The sequence below is a fragment of the Macaca nemestrina genome, chromosome 6 (assembly GCF_043159975.1).
Source record: "Macaca nemestrina isolate mMacNem1 chromosome 6, mMacNem.hap1, whole genome shotgun sequence".
Lineage (NCBI taxonomy): Eukaryota > Metazoa > Chordata > Mammalia > Primates > Cercopithecidae > Macaca > Macaca nemestrina.
In genome coordinates this window covers 81,498,426-81,520,641 of record NC_092130.1, presented here as the reverse complement: position 1 = coordinate 81,520,641, position 22,216 = coordinate 81,498,426, and the positions used below count along the sequence as shown (strand labels likewise).

The 22,216-nt window shown below is 38.7% G+C and overlaps 1 protein-coding gene across 3 annotated transcripts in view; it reads left to right on the top strand.

The window, feature by feature from the left end:
- Positions 1-22,216, top strand: part of LOC105471044 (uncharacterized protein C9orf85-like) — a 123,612-nt gene that overhangs the window by 88,743 nt on the left and 12,653 nt on the right. For 2 of the 3 annotated variants that reach the window (XR_011624836.1, XR_011624837.1), the window contains 2 exons: positions 7,211-7,328; positions 11,069-11,189. The exons of the other annotated variant lie outside the window; for it this stretch is intronic. The gene's annotated coding sequence lies outside the window, so the exon portion shown is untranslated. The remainder of the gene's footprint in view (positions 1-7,210; positions 7,329-11,068; positions 11,190-22,216) is intronic. 3 annotated transcript variants of the gene reach the window in all.

The following is a 22,216-nucleotide window of genomic DNA, read 5'->3' as shown; positions in this document are numbered from 1 at the left end:
GTCTAAAAAATTTCAGAGTGTTATTATTAAGTATTTAGAAACAGGGTCTTGCTATGTTGTCAAAACTGTATTCAAACTCCTGGTCTCAAGCCATCCTTACTCCTCAGCCCCCCCAGATAGGTGGGATTATAGGTGCATGGTAAGACACTCTGCTAAACATTTCAGATTTATTAGAAAAGTTACAAAATATTGAAAGAAACAGACAATGAGCAAATTTTCTGATTGTGATGAAATGCTGAGATCTTATATAGGCAGGAAAACTGCTTCATATGTCTCTATTCTTTGCAATGGTACTTATTTCCCTCTAGCTAAGTTTATTACAAGAAAGAAAGACATATTCAGATACATATTTGTTTGGCCGTGTGTCAGTAGGGGAATAAGGTAAATCTGTATGAACGATGATTTAGTCTAACTTTCGTATCTGCTTTCAAATTTAATTGAATCTGAATCTGACTGTCCTCCCTCACCTCCTCCATCCTTCCCTTCAACTGAAAGCTTGAGAATAATAAATATAACTCTCTTTGTACTCCAAAGAGATCATTTCAGATTCATGGAGGAAATAGGTTAAATGACAGGTCAACATTGAAGAGATTAGTACATGGCTAATACCCTATGATGGTGGGATTCAGATCCAGACCAGACGTATTTCTGTAAGTAATTGTGTAGAAAAAGATCTCAGAGACATTTTAATAGTTGGGTTCGTTTATGGAATTTAATTATTATCTAGTTTGGCCTGGTTAATCTAGGAGCAAATCTCTTATATGGTTCAATCTAGAGTAGATCTAATTGCCCTTTATTTAAAAACTGTTTCTTTTATTTTTTAGTAGAGATGAGGTCTTGCTATGTTGCCCAGGCTGGTCACTGCTAGCCCAAATGATCCTCCATCCTCAGCCTCCCAAAGTGCTGGGATTACAGGCATGAGCCACCATACCTGGCTTTCTAATCTCCTCTTAAATGGCAGAATTTGCAGAACTTTCCCTCTTAAGTAGCAGACTAAATGTTATTAAGAAAACAAAATCTAAAGCGGCACTTTTTCCCTACTGTTAATTGAAAAGGGAAGAGTAAAGCATCTCCTTTCCCCAAACAAGAGAGGAATGGCCAGCAATTTGTTTTTAAAGGCCTGAGTTAGAACTTCTCTTTCCACCTCTGCTTAGACAGGAGAAAAGTAAACTGGATTATCTCAGAGGAGGAAAGGACCAAAACTGGATTTTGGAGTTGAACAGATAAATGTGGCTTATCTTCACCAGGTAGCTTCCCAGTGGTGTGGTGACTGAGGGTGCACATTACCCCTTGTGGAGCCAAGGGTGTAGGTAGGGGGACTCTTCCAGAAAGTGCATAGATGCTGTCGCTTTGAGAATCATGGTGAAAGCTTCCAGTGCCCATAACCGCCATGAAGGGAATGAGCTGCTGGTCTTCTATGAACATCACAGGTTTAGAAGATGATAGAGCACAGACTAGAGTTCTTCTCCAAGTTATCAGGGCAGCATTCATCTATCCCAGGGAGACCCTTCTCTCTTGCCTCCCCATGATAACTAATATCTACTGTTTTAATTCCATAGTGAGTGTGGGCATAACTCCAAATTTAATTTGATATAAGGAAATAAAGGAATGTGATGCTTTCTTTACCTGAATATATGGAAGGTATTTGCCTTCTAGAAGGTCAGGGCCAAGGTCATTGCTAAAATTAGATTCACAACCAGAGTCGTCCTCAAGATTCTCAAGACATTACTCTGGCATGTTTGTGCCAGAGACATAAAGTTATTCAAAGTTGTATTAAGTTTGTGGATATAACTTGATAAATTCCAAGAGGATGGGAGACCAGAAGAACCTTAAATTTGTTACTCATGAACTATGTTAACATATCTTTCTTTCATATTCACTCACTATTCTATCTATTCTACTTCTTTTTCGTTTGTTTTCTCTTTTATTATTAATTTCTCTTCAGACTGGCTGAAAATTCAAATATCTGAAGCCAGTAAGGTAATATAGATTAGTAAATGGGGCTGCATTGGAAAATGATGAATAACAACTGGCTCTTGGCTTCAGTGTCAGGATGAATATGGAATTGTGTGTGTGTGGAGGAAGGACAATATTGACTACATATACCTTGCCTAAGGAAAGTAGTCACTATTCAGCAGTGGAAAGTGGATCCAGAGTTGCTACATTTCAGATTTTTCAAGAGAAGTTGGAAATCCTTTTCTTTAAATGAAATACTCTGTATTTGAAATATTGGCAATTCAAATAAAAACTGTAGAAACACTGTATTCCACCTACAGAATGGCTAAATTCAAATGGTGTTGCGTGGGGAAATAGAAACTCTCATATATTGCTGCTGGGAATGTGAGTTGGGAATACCTCTATGGAGAGCATTTTGGCAATGCATGTCAAAATTAAATATATACATATGTACATATTCTTCATCTCAGCAATTCCACATCTCTACATTTACCCTATAAATAGGCTTGCACTTGCAAAATCATATGTGCACAAGGATAGTCATTGCAACACATATCTAATCCTAAAATATTGTAAACAACCTAAATGTCCCTGAAAAAGGAACTGTTTAAATAACCTATGGTACATCAGTACAATGGAATGTTATGTAGACATTGGGATGACTGAGATAGTGCTATATTTACTAACATAACAAATGTTAAGAAGAAAAGCAAGATGTAGAATAAACAGCTTATATTGTATGCTACCATTTCTCTTTTTAGTTTTATATTTAGAGATGGGGTCTTGCTATGTTGCCCAGGCTGGAGTATGATAGCTATTCACAGGCATGATCATAGTATGCAACAGCCTCAGCCTCAAACTACTGGCCTCAAATGATCCCTTTTCCTCAGCTTCCCTAATAGTGGGGTCTACAGGCTAATGCCACTGTGTCCAGCTTGTTGTCTATATTTTTTAAAGAACATCTATGTATTTTATCTTAAATAGCAAATATATATTAAGTATTAACATATATTTATATATACACACACAAAGATTTTTATATTTATATATGTATATACACAAAGATGTATATATTAATATATACATACACACATATTTGTGCCAGGATTTAGTAGTGTCTTCTTTTAAGTACTCAATAAATGTTCTTAACTGAGTAGATGTACTTTTCCTCATGTTTTGCTACTCTCATTACATTTTAATTAATTAATTAATTAATTTTAGAGACAGGATCTCACTCTGTCACCCATGTTGGAGTGCAGTGGCCCGATCACAGCTCACTGAAGCCTTGAACTCCTGGGCTCAAGCAATCCTCCCATGTCGGCCTCCTGAGTAGCTTGGATTACAGGTGCTACCATGCCCAACTAAGTTTCTAAATTTTTTGTAGAGACAGAGCCTCACTATGTTGCCCAGGCTGGCCTCATACTTTTCGCCTCAAGTGATCCTCCCATCTGGACCTCCCCGAGCTCTGGGATCATAGGCATGGCCACTATGCCTGGCCACAGTTTTCTTTTATTCTTGTGTTTCCTCTACCATGCCCCAGTCTTCTCCTGGGTCTCTGGTTCTCAGCCATCTACTCTCTTCCTGCTACCATCTAGAATAAGAACCTGCATATGTCATTTTGAATCCAGGCAAAATTGTGACCCCTGCTTTGGCATCTGATAGACACAAATGAGTTTAGTTTCTGGCTGTCACTTACAGGTGGTGTAAACTTTTCACAACTTCTGAACCTCAGTTTTCTCTTTCATAAGATAGAGATAAGAATGCCTACTTGGGCTGGGCATGGTGGCTCACACCTATAATCCCAGCACTTTGGGAAGCCAAGGCGGGCTGATCACCTGAGGTCAGGAGTTCAAGACCAGCCTGGTCAACATGGTGAAACCCTGTCTCTATGAAAAATACAAAAATTAGCTAGGTGTGGTGGCACACACCTGTAATCCCAGCTACTCGGGAGGCTGAGGTAGGAGAATCACTGGAACCCGGGAGAAGGAGGTTGCAGTGAGCAGAGATGGTGCTGCTGCACTCCAGCCTGGGAGACAGAGCCAGACTCCATTTCCAAAAAAGAATGCCTACTTGGTAGAATTATTGTGAGACTTAAAAACACATACATACATACATATGTGTATATATGTATATATTTATATATGTATATATAAAGTCTCACAATAATTAAGTGCCTTAAAATATTAAGTGTCTTAAAAAATGTATCCAGTCCAGAGCTTATACATGTAAATGAGCAATGAGCAATAATAGTTAATTTATTCTCAAAGAGATCAATACAGTTAATTCACTCTCAGAGGCTTAAGCAGTCACCTATCAAAATTGTTTGAATTCTTCCATCACAGTAGAGCATAAATAATTAATAATAGTACAAAGAGCATTTTTATTTTAGCAGAAGTTAAAGCATTAGGGTCAATGGAATAAAGCTCAAATGAACAGAGTTTAAATATTAACTAAAAGAATTTGTTTGTTTTGGGGGATGGAACAGTTCAAGAGTGGCTTGGTCAGGGACTTGGAAACAGGAAGTAGCTCAGGAGTTCCCTTGGTTGTAGCACTATGAGACTGTTTAAGTTAAATATTGTTAATTAAGGCCTTGCACCCCAACGGAGAAAAGACAATGTGGATTATAAGTGGCTGTGTGTTAGCAAAACTACCTTTCGAGAATTTCTAAAATCTCTTAGGGTTTCAGAATCTATCCTGAGGTTAGAATCTTGAGAACTTCATATTTTGGGAAATCTCCCTTACTGCCTCTCCTGACTGCTAGCTGCTATCATTTTATATTTATTTATTACTGACTGATTGATTGAGACAGGGTCTCACTCTGTTGCCCCGGCTAGAGTGAGTGGTGCAAACACAGCAGCCTCTACCCCTTGGGCTCAGGTGATCCTTCCACTTCAGCTTCCTGAGTAGCTGGGACCACAGGCTTATGCCACCACTCTCGGCTAATTTTTTAAATTGCTATAGAGATGGGGTCTTATCATGTTGTCCAGGCTGGTCTTAAACTCCTGAACTCAGTTGATACTCTCACCTTGGCCTCCCAAAGTGTTGGAATTATAAGCTTGAGCCACTGTGCCCATCCTGCTATCTTATTTATTTATTTATTTATTTTGAGACAGTCTCCCTTTGTTACCCAGGCTGGAGTGCAGTGGTGCAGTCTTGGCTCTCTGAAACCTCCTCCTCCCAGATTCAAGTGATTCTTATGCCACAGCCTCCCAAATAGCTGGGATTACAAGGGCCTGCCATCACACTTGACTAATTTTTGTGTTTTTATTACAGGTGAGATTTCACCACGTTGGCCAGGCTGGTTTCGAACTCCTAACCGCAAGTGATCTGCCTGCAGTGGCCTCCCAAACTGTTGGGATTACAGGCGTAAGCCACCGCGCCCAGCCCCATCCTGCTATCTTTTAAATTATAGGCAAAGTACCTTTAAAATGCATATCAAATGCAGCCCTGAGAGGGACAGAATATTCCAGAAGAGCCAGAGATGGCCTAAACTAACTGAGGGAGATATTACCCAGTACACATTGCATTGGTGAAGAGAGCTGAAGAGATGGAAGAATTTGTCACTGTGTATAATAAAATACTTATTTTAGCATAAATGGTAGACATAGGCTACAGAGCTAAAATTGTTCTAACAAGTTGCGTTTTGTTGACCTTTCAAACTAAATGCCCAGGGTACCCATCTTAATTCACTGCATCGTACAAATGATTCTTGATTCATATATTGCAGAGTTGGAGCAGGTTACTTCTAACAATACCTCCCAAGTCTGTGATTTGTAGAGTGCATAATTTTCTTCTAAGGTGATTAGAGCACTTTTTAGACATTGCCTAATAGAAGTCTTTGTACCAGTTTGAAAAGTCAGCAGTACTACAATTTTAGTTTTCCAGGTGTGAAATATGAAGATTAAATTATTGGGCCTGGGTCAGTGGCTCATGCCTGTAATCCCAGCAGTTTGGGAGACTGACGGTGGGTAGATCACTTGAGTGCAGGAGTTTGAGACCAGCCTGGCCAATATGGTGAAAACCCATCTCCGCTAAAAATACAAAAATTAGCTGGGCATGGTAGTGCATGCCTGTAGTCCCAGCTACTTGGAACTTGGAAGGCTGAGACAGGAAAATCGCTTGAACCCACAAGGCAGAGGTTGAAATGAGCCAAGATCCTACCACTGCACTCCAGCCTGGGTGACACAGAGAGACTCTGTCTCAAACAAAACAAAACAAAACAACAAAACAAAACAAAACAAAAAACGGTTTAGGCTATTGAAGCCTGAGTATGGATTATTCTAGCTTCCAGATTCCAATAAGCATCTTGTAAAGATGAAGATCTCTAAATACAGAGAATGCAAGCAGTGTGCCTAACTTTGCTTAGAAAGTGCTGACAGGAGCGAGGAGTTTCACTAGCATTTCCTGTCTCAAAAACAAGTTCTCCATTTCATATTCAATGACAGTAAAACAAGGATGAGAAACTGTTACAGTTTGTTCAAAAGCAGAAGCTAGAATCATTTCAAAGAAAGACAGGACAAAATTAAAACTGAAACTCCACTTCTACCTCTCTGTAGAAGCAGTGGAGTGTATCTCCTTGAGGCTTCTACTCCCTTGCTGCAAGTGAAATTTATTAACCGCAGAAGTGTCTTTCACTTGTGTCTTAAATGAAGGTGTATCTTACTGTTTTTGATACTAACCAAGTCATCTTCTGGGAACCAAAAATAGTTTTTGTGGCTTTATGAAAAGTCTGGCCTTTCCACGGCATGTGTATCCATTGACCTCACTTCTGAGAGCTTTAGGCTAATTTGGTAATTAGACTAATTTGCACCATTAATTAAACTGCTCTATGAAATAACCCAAATCCCAATGCAAAGAAGAACAGCGTGGTATACAGATGTTTGTTTTTTTTTTAATTTAAAAACATTTAATAGTCTTCTTGGGTTCCAGAATCAGATTTTAAAAAATTAACCATCCCTAAAAAAACTCACAAAACCCACTTTTATCAGGAGGTTTCATTCATTCTTCATGACTGTGGTGGACCATCCATTATTTTAATACACTATAAAATTTCAAAGTTGGTGACAAAACAAGAAATAAAAATGGAGGGAATTCTCATGGCTTCATGGGTATTTAGTTAGGAAGGGTAATGTGGGGAAGCTGTCACACAGGAGGCAAAAAATTGCAGAGACTAAATATGTAAGGTATATTTATAGCTTCCTCAGCCATTCTCTTTGCCTAAAATGCCCTTTTTTTTTTCTTTTTTCTTTTTTAGACAGTCTCACTCTGTTGCCCAAGCTACAATGCAGTGGCACGATCTTGGCTCACTGCAACCTTCGCCACTGGGATTCAAGATTCTCGTACCTCAGCCTCCTGAGTAGCTGGGACTACAGGTGCACACCACCATGCATGGCTAATCTTTTTTTATTGTTAGTAGCGATGGGATTTCCCCATATTGGCCAGGCTGGTCTTAAAATCCTGACCTCAGGTGATCTGCCCGCTTCAACCTCCCAAAGTGCTGGGATTACAGGTATGAGCCACTGCACCCGGTCCTCCTTTTCTTATTTCTAAGTGATATTCTCATTCATCAAGGCTCAATTCAAATATTACTTCCTGTCAGAAATTCTTTTGTCTCTATCCTCAAACCTCACATTTGCTGCTTTCTTACTTTTGTTTCTGTAGTCATTTCTTAACAGATCATATTATAGATTTTTAGTTTTGTAGTTTTATCCCCTAATAGGCTCTAATTTCCTTGAGAATATGAATCATTCATCCTTACAATTCTTACAATATACATATTGTCTGGTATACAGTAGATAAAGTTTGTTAAAGGGTACCAGTTTGGAATAAGGAGTTAGTAGCTGAAAATGACCTAAAATGCTCTCTGCTTTCAAGTTATAAACCCACACATTCCTCTGTTTCTCTGTATGTGTCTGTCACTGCTTAGATGATACATGGTCTAACACCCCATCTATTAAGACATCTTCAAATGTCAGACTCCCATTTCTAACAGTACTACACAATTGTGTGTAATTTTAAACCTTTCAAACGTCTTTTGCATCAATCACTTTATTTAGCTCTTACAGTAATTCTATAAAGTTTGTGGATGAGAAAACAGAAACAACAAGCATCAATGACTTTGGACTACAGCTCAGGTCTTTTGAACCCTCGCTATAATTCCCTTTGGTCCAGAGCTTACAGTTTTTAAACTTTTTACTTTCAAATACTTTCAAACTTACAGAAAAGTTGCAAGAATAGTGCAAAGATCAACCATATACTTCACACAGATTCACTATTGTTAACATTTTACCACATTTGATTTCTTTCTCCCACCCTGCCCACATATATACAGGACCATTTGAAAGTGAGCTGCAGATGTCATGCTGCTTTACTCCTAAATACATCAGTGTGTATTTCTTAAGAACAAGCATATTCATCTATGTACTGTAGTAAAATGATCAAACCTAGGAAATTTGACATTGATATAATATTTTAATCAATACACCTAATATAAGTTTGCAAATTTTTCTAATTGTGTCTTTTATGAATTATGACTTTTTTGCTGATTCAGAATTGAACAGAATCACACATAGCATTTACTTCTTATATCTTTTTAGTCTCCTTTAATCTGGAAGTGTCCATTACTCTTTTTATTTTGTGATACTGATATTTTTAAGAGTTCAGGGCATTTATTTTGTAGAAAGGAAATTAATTTGGGTTTGTTTAATGCTTTTGTATGACTCAATCCAGGTTATGCAAGTTAGCATGTAAAAATACCATGTAAGAATAATACTGTTTTCTTCTTAATACATCACGTTAGGAGGCATGTGATGTCAGTTTGTCCCAACACTGGTGATGTCCACCAGATTTCTCCACTATAAAGTTATTACTTTTCCATTTTTAGTGATGTTCAGAGTTTTTATTTAAAAAGAAAATCTAGGGCTAATTGTTGTGTAGGCACCTGGTGTGCCCCAACTCGTAGATTCTTGGACCTAATTTTACACCAATCATCACTGAGACCACTGTTCTTGACTAGGTAAAAATCAACATCACTATTGACATTGATATAATATTTTAATCAATACACCTAATACAAGTTTGTAAATTTTTCTAATCATGTCTTTTATGAATTGTGACTCTTTTACTGGTTCAGAATTGAACAGGATCACACATAGCATTTTACTTCTTATATCTTTTTAGTCTCCTTTAATCTGGAAGTGTCCATTATTCAGCCTACACTTGCCTTTTCTTTTCTTTTTTTCTCTTTTCTTAATTCTTCTTTTCTTTTCCTTTTTTTTTTTTTTTTTTTTTTTTTTGAGGTGGAGTCTTGCTGTGCTGCCCATGCTAGAGTGCACTCAGCCTCATGGGTTCAACTGATTCTCCCGCCTTAGCCTCCCAAGTAGCTGGGATTACAGGTACCTGCCATCAAGCCCAGCTAATTTTTTATTTTTAATAGAGACAGGGGTTTCACCATCTTGGCCAGGCTAGTGTCAAACTCCTGACCTCACGTGATCAGCCTGCCTCGGCCGCCCAAAATGCTGGGATTATAGATGTGAGCCACTGTGCCAGGCCACACTTGGCTTTTCTTAATTTCTGCCCCATTGCTAACTCTACAGGGCAACTGGGGTGTCTGTGGTAGGTAACAGATCTGCCTCACACATTGTATACGAGAGGTTAATATCATTAAGGCAAATCATGACCTATCAGGGACAGACCCCAGTGGATAAATGCCACCTTCTTCTGTACCTTGTTTGCAGAATTTTGAGGCTCATTCTATATGGATCTTTAGAGGATTTTCAATGGATCATGATCTGTGGTCATGTTCAGCTTGAGACCTTCTTCCCCTGATACTGCTTGCCTTTCTTCCCTATTTTACTCTCTCCAGTCCATTCACTCCTTAAAACTTAGGATCATTTCCCAAAATAATCCCTTGCACAAAGCCCTTGTTTCATCTTTTTAAAAAGAGATCTATACTAATACAATTATACCTACTGTTAATAGAGTTAGTGGGTCCACAGTTAGTGGGTCAGGTAGGCGACAGATTAGAAGTTAGCAGTACAAATAGCGGAATGCATCTTTCTTAGATGCTGACCTAAGTAGACCTTCCTTCTTAACCCCCAAACAAAGACACAGTACTGGCCACATTAATGCCTCTGTAGGCTCTGATAATGACATTGACACTTCTCTCCAGTCGATGTTTCTTACCTTCCCTTTCCTTCTCCCCTTCCCTTCCCTTCCCTTCCCTTCCCTTCCCTTCCCTTCCCTTCCCTTCCCTTCCCTTCCCTTCCCTTCCCTTCCCTTCCCTTCCCTTCCCTTCCCTTCCCTTCCCTTCCCTTCCCTTCCCTCCCCTCCCCTCCCCTCCCCTCCCCTCCCTTCCCCTCCCCTCCCCTCCCCTCCCTTCCCCTCCCTTCCCTTCCCTTCCCCTCCCTTCCCTTCCCTTCCCCTCCCTTCCCCTCCCTTCCCCTCCCCTCCCCTCCCCCCCTCCCCCCTCCCCCCCTCCCCCCCTCCCCTCCCCTCCCCTCCCCTTCCCTTCCCTTCCCTTCCCTTCCCTTCCCTTCTTTCTCTTTTTGAGACAGGGTCTCACTCTGTTGTCCAGGCTGAAGTGTAGTGGTGCAGTCATGACTCAATGCAGCCTCAACTAACTGGGCTCAAGTGATTTTTCCACTTCAGCCTTCTGAGAAGCTGGGACTACAGGCATGTGCCACCATGCCTGGCTAATTTTTAAATTTTTTTGTAGAGAAAGGGTCTTGCTATGTTGCCAGGGTCAGTTTCAGACTCCTGGGTTCAAGTGATCCTCCCACCTTGGCCTCCCAAAGTGCTGGGATTATAGGAATGAGTCACTGTGCCCGACCCATGTTTCTTCTCAGCCTACTTCCACACCAGTGCAGTGCCTTCCAATCTGTAATCCCTGAGAGTATTGCAAGAGAATGGAAAGGGCTTAGTGAAAGTGATTGCTCTGCTTAAACTGCATGCATCTCTTCCCCCGTTTCTCATCATCCTGCCCTTTAGCACTCCTTTTTCTTTCCACTAATGATTTCCCTTTTGTCCTTGCCCATTTCTCTCTGATAGACAACTCATTTCCCTTTTGTCCTCTCTGATAGAAAATTTGACTCTGTGTATGTATGTTTCCTAGAAGAAAGCAGAACCATGATTAAACACCCAGTGAATAATTTGGGATGCTGATGAAATCAAGGAAGACTGGAAAAGCAACCTGCTGGGTGTGCTGTGGAGAGATTTCCTATACTGGGCAGAAGGTTAGATAAAAGATTCTCTGTGGTGTCTTCTATCTCTGGGAGTTTATGCTAGAAATGTCAACTTAATTAAATTGCAGCGCCTGTCAACAATCCAAGGGCAAAAGTTTGCTCCAGATCTACAATTCAGCCTCATTATCTTAGGGGGAATGTGACCGAGTATCATATAACACCACCAGTATGAAAAGAACGAAATCCACACAGCCTGCATAATTATAGGTGCAGAGAAGAAGAAATTGATGGCACAATATTAAGGTTTATTTTTGCCACCTATAAACATGTCAACATCGTATTATCTCATTATCTCAGATTTTTATTCAATTCTATGACAGCTAAAGGTAACCACTACATCTGTCAATTAAAAAAAGATAAACTGGCGGGGCGTGGTGGCTCAAGCCTGTAATCCCAGCACTTTGGGAGGCCGAGACGGGTGGATCACAAGGTCAGGAGATCGAGACCATCCTGACAAACACGGTGAAACCCCGTCTCTACTAAAAAAAATACAAAAAACTAGCCGGGCGAGGTGGCGGGCGCCTGCAGTCCCAGCTACTCGGGAGGCTGAGGCAGGAGAATGGCGTAAACCCGGGAGGCAGAGCTTGCAGTGAGCTGAGATCCGGCCACTGCACTCCAGCCTGGGTGACAGAGCGAGACTCCGTCTCAAAAAAAAAAAAAAAAAAAAAGAAAAGAAACTGCTTATTGAAATTTTAAAATTTGATCTATGACATGGAGTTGAACTGTAAGCACCTGCCAGTCTTCCTGAGCCTCCAGATAGTATTTTGCTGCAAATTAATTAATCTAACTACATCTTCTTGATTTTCTCACGCTGCATTAGAAAGTGTGTGCTCTTGGTCATAAACCATGATGAAACTATAATAACCATGTAATGAAACCTTATGGTTTGAGTTGTCTGGCTAGTCATAGAGATGAATATAGTATATTAAGCCACAGTCTCTCCTAGCAGTAATGAAGGCACTATTTTGGGGACTATGCCCAGGACAGGAGATAAGTTGTCTATGGCACTGGAACAGTCTACACTATCCAAGTAAGGTAACCAGCTAAGGCACTTTCAAAGTAAAACCAAACAGGAAGTCACGGCAGATAATGCCACTTTCATCACTGGTAATTACTGACTTTAGAGTTGTAATGAATGGCTGCTACAGAATAAAAGGTAGGTGGCAATTTATGCAACAGATCATTGTTCATCATCAGCAGTATGGGTGGCACTAAGCAATATGCAGAATTTTTTTTAAACCTGTGAGGTAAAATAGATTAAAGGTATTATTAATAGGCTAGGCCTAAAGGAGCAGTGTCTTAATTATGGTCTCTTTTTCCGATCCTTTCTTAAAGATATTATATTTCTACAACTGATGAAGGACTAGATTAAGCTTAGGCTAGTAATAGAGGGAAGACTCATTGCTGCATTAAGATCAAAGAAACTTCCAAAATCTTGGTTGCTCCAAGCACCAGAAGTCAGTTGTCATTGTATTGGAAGCAATAGGGAAAGGGTAGCTCACAATTTTTTTTTTTTTAAAGTATTTCTCAATCAGTCCACCATTTATTGGACCGGGCTAAAGTAAACTGCATAATTTTACAGAATCTCAAGTTTTTCAGGATATCTTGTTAACCAATGGGCTGACATTCCCTTTGCAGGAGCTCCACCAAGTGGTCATCCAGCTTGTGGGCGAAAGTCAGAAAAACAGATTAGGAATCCTTAGAAAGTCTGACTGTTAGCTGAGTAGAGCAGTCGGAAGGCAGATAAACGTGAACCCTCCATTCACAGAGAGATTCAGATACAGGCTTGATGTTTAGGCAAGACATCTGCTTTTCCCCACCATTTATTTTTGGTAACTTTCTTGTCCTTGTTTGAACTATGTCTGCCCTTTGACCTCATGACCCCATATGCTTTGAGCCCTCCATTTTCTCCTAATCAATTAGTCTCCTTCTGTCTTCCCATTTTCCCTGTTCAGCCCCACACACTGGTGTCCACTACTTAAATTATGCTATCAATATTACTTTCAACTCTTAATCCAGCCATCCTGTTTCTCTGACTCTGGAACTGAGCAGCTGAGAGTTCCTGGAGAAAAATCACACAGCCATACCAATTGATGTCACTGTATGTTGTTGCTTTTTGACCAAGGCTGAGTCCTCAGTTATGGTGAAGGTGCTTCTGATCAACTGACAGTGGGTATTCAAAACATTTCCCTTACTGTCAAAACCTCCAACTCTTCTTACACTCAGCAGATGATGATTCTGTCCATTTCATTGTGAAAAGCCAAGGGCACAAAGTGAAAACTGCACCTTCCTCTCCCTCTTACTTACATGCTTATTTATTGGCATTTGTACTTTTCCTTCCTGATGGAAAAGGTGCCTATCTAACTCGAGGCTCATTTCTCAACCTGTAGATTGGATTCCATCCTCTTCTGTGTACTCAATGACTTCATTATATCAATCATCTCCCTCTTTCCTGTTTTACTTCAGAAAATAAACAGAACAGTAGTTTGTCTTATTGAAAAATGAAAGCAAAAGTAAAATTACTTTGGCAGTTTTGGGTCTCTAATTAAAAGCCAAAGAAACAAATTGAGAACAACTTATGGAAAAAAATGGTATTCGTTGGAAATATACTGGTATAATGAAGAATAGAAGAAAATGCTAAACAGTCAAGCTTCCTGAGGGCAGAAAGCACAGGATCACTGAAATGAAACCGTGGACATTCATAATCATGTATGTTTACTAAGGTTCAACTACCTTTCCTCCTTGTGTCACCACTTAAGATTCAGCTCCTAGGAAGGAAACATTTGATTGGCCAAGCCCACCAGAAACATGTGCAGAGGAGATGCTCCTGATACCTGCACCACTGAATTCCATATGGCACAGTTCAGAGAACTTTGCTTTGTCCTTGTTTTGTTTGATGTATCTGTAGCAGTTCTTCTCCTTTTGGAGTCCTCCTTTGTTTTCTGTGGCATTATTCTTTCCTTAAAAAGAAAAAAGATAATTCTTTTTAGTCTCCATTGTAGGTCTCTTTTTTCCTGCTTAAACATTAAGTGTTATCTTCCTCATGGCTTCAACTTCGATCACTGTTACATTACAAACTTCCTCCTGGCAAATCTTCCTTTTGAGTTTGCGATGGAACCTACAATTGAGTTTCCAATAAAATTCAGTATATCTAAAATTGAACTTATGCATTTCAAACCTGCGCTTTACTTGAATGGCACATTTTCATAAATGGCATATCTCATATCCAGTCACCCAATCCACTTCCCTGGGAGTCTTCCTAGGTCACTCTCACTTATACTCAATCAATCCCTAACCCCCGTGGCTTCTAATTCCTTGGTATCTCTTGTTCTCCTCTTTCCTAAACTCATAACCATTTTTTAAATTAAGGTCTCAATGACTTCTCACCTAGATTGCCGCATTAGCTTCCTCAAAAGCAGGTTTCCTTACACGTCATACTCCCGTTTCTTACAGAGTGATCCTTCTAAAATGCTAATCTGCTCTGCAAACTTGGATTCAGTCCTTTATCTTTCAGGATAAACTTCAAGGCTTAACCCACGCATTCTGTCTTTGGCCACTTTCCAAGCTTCAGTGATGGCTACTTCCTTACTGCTATATTGTAAAACAAGCAGGTTTCCAGTTGGAGGGACTTAGAATTTTTTTTAACCTTGACTGAATGTAAGAATTTCTTGGGACATAATTAAACATGCAGATTCTTGGCCTGACCCTAAACATATTAAATTGGAATCTCTAGGAGTGGGGCTTATTTTTCTACTGACTTTTTTAATGTCTCTACTGATTTTTTTTTTCCTTTTGAGACAGAGTTTTGCTCTTGTTGCCCAGGCTGGCGTGCAGTGGCATGATTTCGGCTCACTGCAACCTCCACCTCCTGGGTTCAAGTGATTCTCCTGTCTCAGCCTCCTGAGTAGCTGGGATTACAGGTGCCCACCACTACGCCCGGGTAATTTTTTTTATTTTTAGTTGAGATGGAGTTTCATCTTGTTGGCCAGGCTGGTATCAAACTCCTGACCTCAGGTGATCCACCTGCCTCGGTCTCCCAAAGTTCAGGGATTACAGGTGTGAGCCACTGCGCCTGCCAGTCTCTACTGATTTTTATGATCAAGCCAATTTGTGAATTAATGCTTGACTGTTTCTAGGACTCCTTGTACTTATGCTGTTTGTACTGCAATTTCCATCCCCCTTGTCCTTCAAAAGTTTACTTAGTGTCACTTAACAGGTAACTCCCATTCTTACTTAGAGGCCTCTTCTCTGTGTTCCTGTACCATGTAGGCCTATCTCTGTCATAGTATCCAACACATAATATTTGACTAACCTACCTATAACTGCTCTAAACACTTATCTTTGTTTTCCTAGTACATAAAAGACAAATAGTAGGCATTTGGCAAAAATTGCTTTGATATGTAAAAACAAATGAAAAGCTCAATACACTTTTGCTGCTATGGATTCTTTCTGTTGCTTTATCTCTAAGGAGGTACTCATAAGATGAATATTGTTCAATTACTTAAAAACACCATTATTACTATGATTCCTTTAAAATCATATTATAGAAGAATATTTTTTGATATGTGAAAATATTATAATATACTACTAAGGGAAAATAGGCTAAAATTTATATAATATGACTTTTTTGGTAAAAATTTTAAAACAAATTAAAAGCATATATAAAAACATATTGAGAAGACATGCAATGTAATTTTCTTACTCTTTGATTATGAAATAATGGGTGATTTTTGTATCTACTTTCTATCAGAAGTAGGTACATCTAAAACATTTTTTTATTTGCATAAATTTAAGGGCTACAAGTGCAGTGTTGCTACATGGATATTTTGGATAATGGTGGTGAAGTCTGGGGCTTTTTCTGTGACCATCTTCTGAATAACGTACATTGCACCTATTAAGCCACTTTTCATCCTTCACTCCCCTCCCACCTTCCCATCCTTCTGAGTCTCCAGTGTCTGTTACTCCACACTCTATGTCCAAGTGTACATGTTACCTCGCTACCATTTGTTAAGTGAGAACATGTGGTATTTGACTTTCTGTTTCTGAGTTATTTCACTTAATATAATGGCCTCCAGTTCAAGGCAAATACTGGGTGGGGGCTTGAGGCTCCTGAGGATTATAAACCAGTTAAATACAAGATGGTGCTTAAAGCAGTTTAGGCAAGAGTGCAGTTAACACCATCAGCTGCCAGAAGGAAGAAGTCTTGTTGAAATAGATTAAAATAGGAAGAAGGAAGTGCCTAAAAAAATTTAAATTGATCACAAAGTCTGTTATCTACCTTGAAGCTGGTGATCTTGAAAGACTTTGTCCAGTTACAGACTAAATATTTGTGTCCCCTAAAGTTCCTGTGTTGAAATCCTAACCCCCAAAGTGGTGGTATTAAAAGTTGGGGTGTTTTAGAAAATGATTAAGTCTTGAGCACCGAGCCCTCATGAAGGGAAGCAGGCCCTCACCAGATACCAAATCTGCCAGCACCTTAATCTTGAACCTTCCAGCCTCCAGAACTGTGCGAAGTAAGTGTTTGTTATTTATACGTTATCCTATTTGTTTATTTTGAGACCGAATCTTGCTCTGTTGCCCAAGTTGGTGTGCGGTGTTGCCATTTCGGCTCACTGCAACCTCCACCACCTGGGTTCAAGCGATTCTCCTGCCTCAGCCTCCCAAGTAGCTGGGACTATAGGCATGCACCACCATGCCTAGCTAATTTTTGTATTTTTAGAAGAGACAGAGTTTCACCATGTTGGCCAGGCTGGTCTTGAACTCCTGACCTCAGGTGATCGGCCTGCCTCGGCCTCCCAAAGTGCTGGGATTACAGATTGGAGCCACTGTGCCTGGCCTAAAGTTATCCACTTTATAATATTTTGTTATAGCAGCTCAGACAGACTAAGATACTCTCTTTTCTGTGTTTCTTGAAAGAGTGCTTCATATTTAATTTTTCCTACATGTTTCTGCAAATGTTAGTAAATAGAGTATACTCTGTAGGGAAACATTTTTTTAATAGAACTGGAATAACTGGGTGGCATGTGAGCCACTTCTGCTCTTTCTCAGCTCTGGAGGAAAGCTTGGCGACATGGTAAGGTCTCAAAGCACCACCCTTCACTGGTGGAAGCACACCAATGACAGTGATATTGTCCTAGAGGAAATATATCAACTTTTCTTCAGCTGGCCTTAATCCTAACTTTGCAAATGTCCTAAGAAGAAATAAAACAATGGTTCATTTATAAATGTGACTCAAGCCTTTATATATGAAATGTCAATAAATTTAAATTTCCACTTGTTTAGCTGGAATAATGAGACTTAAAATCTATGTGTCACCTTATTTAGACACATAGATTTAGGCGCACATGAAAGAAATGCAAATATAAAGTTGCTGTCCAAAAGCACCCACAACTTAGCATAAATTACTTTTGCTGTTACATAAAGAATTTTTTCCATTGTATATTGTAGATGCTATTATTTTAAGTAAGGACTCCTGGTGAAGTTAAAATATATATTCCACAAATATTTAATGTTTGGATAATTTGTCAGGAGTAGCCTTATTACATAAAATGGGGGCAAATTTGTATTTAAATATCATGTAATTAGTTCCAAATTAAAACAGCATCAAATATAAATTGTTTATTTGTATAAATTACTTCACGCATAAAGGCTTAGTAGTAGGAAATATTGAAAGCCAGATGCTCTAACAAATTGTGACTAGGGAATCTTAAAACAGGTCATCACTTGGCCAGGAAGATTTGACATCTGACCTTTGATTTTTTTGAAATATGTTGCTTACTCAGCAAGAATGTCAAGCCCTGAATAATCTAATATTAAGGAGCTTCTTTCTCCTTTTGTGCTTCTACAAAGCTGGTAGTTACTGTGACAAGATTCAATACGAGGAATACTTTTTTGAACAAAGAACCTGAGATTTTTTTTTCTTGCCCTTATTCAGAATTAGCATGTAAATGGAAAGCAATGATATATGATCAATTAATAAGATGGAACCCAAAGTCCTATGAAACATCCTTTGTTTTTTCACTTTGTGGGACTTGTAGGTCTAAAATGTTTTAGGATTAGCTTCAAAGAACTAACATAAATATACTTTTGATGTTAAAAAGATAGTAAAAATCTATTTTAAGGAGTGTGATACTGTTGTGGAGAAAATAAAAAGGCAAGGAATTGGGAATTAAACAGGTTAAAGTTTAACTAAGCACTAAATTTTGGTTTGAAAATAGATATCCAGATGTTACTTTTATTTTACATAACGTAAACTCTTTGAGAACAATTTCCTGTTTAGCTAACACAGTGAGTTTGTGCTTTCAACACAGTGTTTACAGGAGTGCCCGAAGTTACCACTCTTGCAGTTTGTTAGACTCTAACTCAAACTGGCATTAACTACATTGCTTGTTCACAATCAGGTTCCTTTGGTAGTTATATAGTTAACTACTTCTAATAGTTAGATGTAGGTAGACTCTATATATCTCTTTTCCCACAACGTAGGTATGAGTGGCATATTTATTTATTTATTTAAAAATAATTTTCACTTTTATTTTAGATGCAGGGGGTGCATATGGAGGTTTGGTGACTGGAAATAGAGATAATTGAAGCTACTCTTGAAGGGCTTTTGAATAGTCTTCCAAATGCTAATTATCCTTAGTATAAGTATTCTGCTTATAGTTTGCAGATTAAAGCCTATGCTTATGTATATATTGCATTGCCTATGATGACCTATTTTGTGTAAAATAAACATTTCCCCCAATATAACAATATGCTTCCTTGAAAACACCTTACGTAGCCAAAATGACATGATCTCACCTAACAAAGTTATTAGTTTGTTAGTATCATGTAATACTCACTCTATATTTAAATTTCTCCTATTTTTCCCTTTTCAAGTGGTTTAATCTGAATCAAGATCCAGTCTGAGTACATTCTGTTAAATCCCATGAGTCTCTTCTATTCTTTGAAAGTACCTTTTATAATGATACTCTGACTTGCTGAAGTCCTCCCAGTTGTCCTTTAGAAGATCTTATGCTGTTTGATCCCTTTCTTGTGGTGATGTTTTATTTGTTTCTTCATCTCCAGTAATCTCTGTAATCTGGCAGTCAAATCTAAAGGTTGCATTAAATTCAAGTTAAACATTTTTGTCAAAGTTAAAATCATAGGTGATGTTGTACACTTAACATTGCATCACATTGACAGTCATAAATGTCTGATTGTCCCACCAGTGGTGATATTAAATTGGGCCACAGGATCAAGGGAATATAAGTCTGATTCTTCTATTGCAAAATTACGTTTCTCAGATTGTGATCAAATTTTTTTGTCTAGAACTGTATGAATTTTCAGGTCACCAACAGCCATTCATGTTATTTTATTTTAACACCAACTGATAAGAGTTGGCTGCATCAATAATCTAATCAGGGCAAATAGTTATATCTATGATTCTTATCATTTATTTCACACTTATTAGTTAGCTTTCTTTGTCACGTAGACTGTTTTTTCTTCAACTGGGTCTATTTAATTTTCTAAATCACAATTCCTTCTAAAAAGTTGGAATAAATGTTAATTCTTTCTTTTGTTTCTACAATTTGGAGGCGCTGAGCAGATATCTGTCTTCAGAACTCTAATTGACCTGTCCAATGTGGGTGCTTTATAATACATATTCTATTAATTTTTTAAAATAATTCCCATTGTGCTTGTGCCAAAATGGCTATCCAGGAACAACTGTTATAGTGTATTGCATTTCTTATTTGTTTCTTGTTGTTATGTAAAATCCCCTAAGCATTTGTAAATATACTAATCATTGTTCTTTTTTTATTCATTGTATTTCCATGTAAGGGTGTATTTGATTCATTTACTGTAAGCTTTTCCTTCCAGACTTTTCCCATGATATTCCAGAATTTCCATTTCATCTTGATGATTTCATCTATAATATTTATTTGGTGCTGAGAAGGTTCCCACAAATTAGTCAGATTCCAATGCTGATATCCTGTTACTTTCCACCTGCTACCACTAACCCTCTCCTTGGGTATCCAGACAGATTATGGCACTGTCTTGTAGCTGCTCCCAGAAACAATTTATATGGCCAATATTTGTTACAGAATAAATACTGAGGATCTAGGACATCTGGCATGACATAATCTTTAGACAATTTTGATTAGTTGTAAGACTGTCTTAGATTTGGCATTACCCGGATTTGTCATTATGGGGTCCGCCTAGTTTGTCTTCTGGTGTTGTGCTGGAAACTGAAATAATCTGATGCATTAATTAGGCCAGTGTAACACATGAAATAGAGTGTGGTTGGACAGACAAGGGCCTCTGTGGAAGATTAGGCCAGTATAACACATGAAATAGAGTGTGGTTTGACAGACAAAGGCCTCTGTGGAAGAATATTACCTTGCCATCCATGTTGAAGAATTTTATAATAAATTACAAACAATATATAACAAAACATTTATGAAAGTAGGGACTAGTACTGAATCTCCAGAGTGAAGCCTCACATGTAACAGACTCTGAACAAATGCTGGTTGAATGAATTAATTTCAACTTACTCATCTGTAGGAATTAGAGATCCTTCAAAGAAATCCACAGATGAGAGTTGAAAAAATTGTCTTGTTGAAGCCTCCTCTTCTTTTTTTGAGACAGAGTCTCACTCTGTCCCTCAGGCTGGAGTGAGTGCAGTGGTATGATCTCTGCTCACTGCAACCTCCACCTCCCTAGTTCAAGCAATTCTCCTACCTCAGCCTCCTGAATAGCTGGGATTACAGGCGCCTGCCACAGCGCTTGGCTAGTTTTTGTTCTTAGTAGACAGGATTTCATCATGTTGGCCAAACTGGTCTCCAACTCCTGACCTCAAGTGATCCTCCCACCTTGGCCTCCGAAAGTGCTGGGATTACTGGCATGAGCCACACGCCCGGCTGAAACCTCTCGTAACTAAGAGTCTATATTGTCTTTTATTGGAAAGTGTGTCAAAGTTCTTTTGCCTTTCCTGAAGATGTTTATAACATAAAATGCTATCTGTTTTGTATCCTCTGACGTCAGTTTCTTACTGTTATTATTACTACATTTCAAGGTCACTTCAGAAATATTTGGTAGTAAAATAAAGGCTCTAATTAAAAAAAAAAGTATTATGTTATTGATCATATCTTTGTTCTGTTGCCAATGTTTGCATGTCTAAAAACTCAGAAACACAATTTTTCCTAGTTGACTAGACATATTTAACCATGTATACTTACTAAAACAGGAGAAAATAGATGTATCAATCAGAATGTCAATAAAAATTTGTCTGCCAAGTAGAGCATATTGAGTACTCAGCATAGTTCTCCTCCCTTATGCCTACCCAAATCTATTGAGTTGTCTTCATGAACAGAGACTCAGAAGAATTTAATAACTTGTGTCACTAGAGTTGGCACTTGGCATACTCATTTTCTTTTTAAAAATTTTTTTTGAGACAGTCTCACTGTGTCGCCCAGGCTGAAGTACAGTGGCTCAATATCGGCTCACTGCAACCTCCGCTTCCTGGGTTCAAGCAATTCTTGTGCCTCAGCCACTGAAGTAGCTGGGACTACAGGCGCCCGCCGCCATGGCTGGCTAATTTTTGTGTTTTTAGTAGGGACATGGGTTAACCATGTTGGCTAGGCTGGCCTTGAACTCCTGACCTCAAGTGATGTGTCCTCCTCAGCCTCTCAAAGTGCTGGATTACAGGCGTGAGTCACCGCGCTTGACCTGGCATACTCAGTTTCATAATGATGGTTTAACTGTCAAATTAATAAAAAGTCCTACGCCCTGTCCTCCAGAAAGTGCTAGAAACCCAGCACCACTCAAATTAGGCTCTCCAAATTCTTCTTTCATAGATAACAAGAAGACCACTCCATGTTTGTCTATATATATATATATGTATATTTTAAAAAATAGAAATAGCTAACATCAATAAATTGATTGAATGTAAGCTTTCCAATTATGACATATGAATTTCCATGTATCTTTTATTTAGTTACCAGTTATTAATAGTTTGACAAACTAGCTTTATCTCCTCGCTC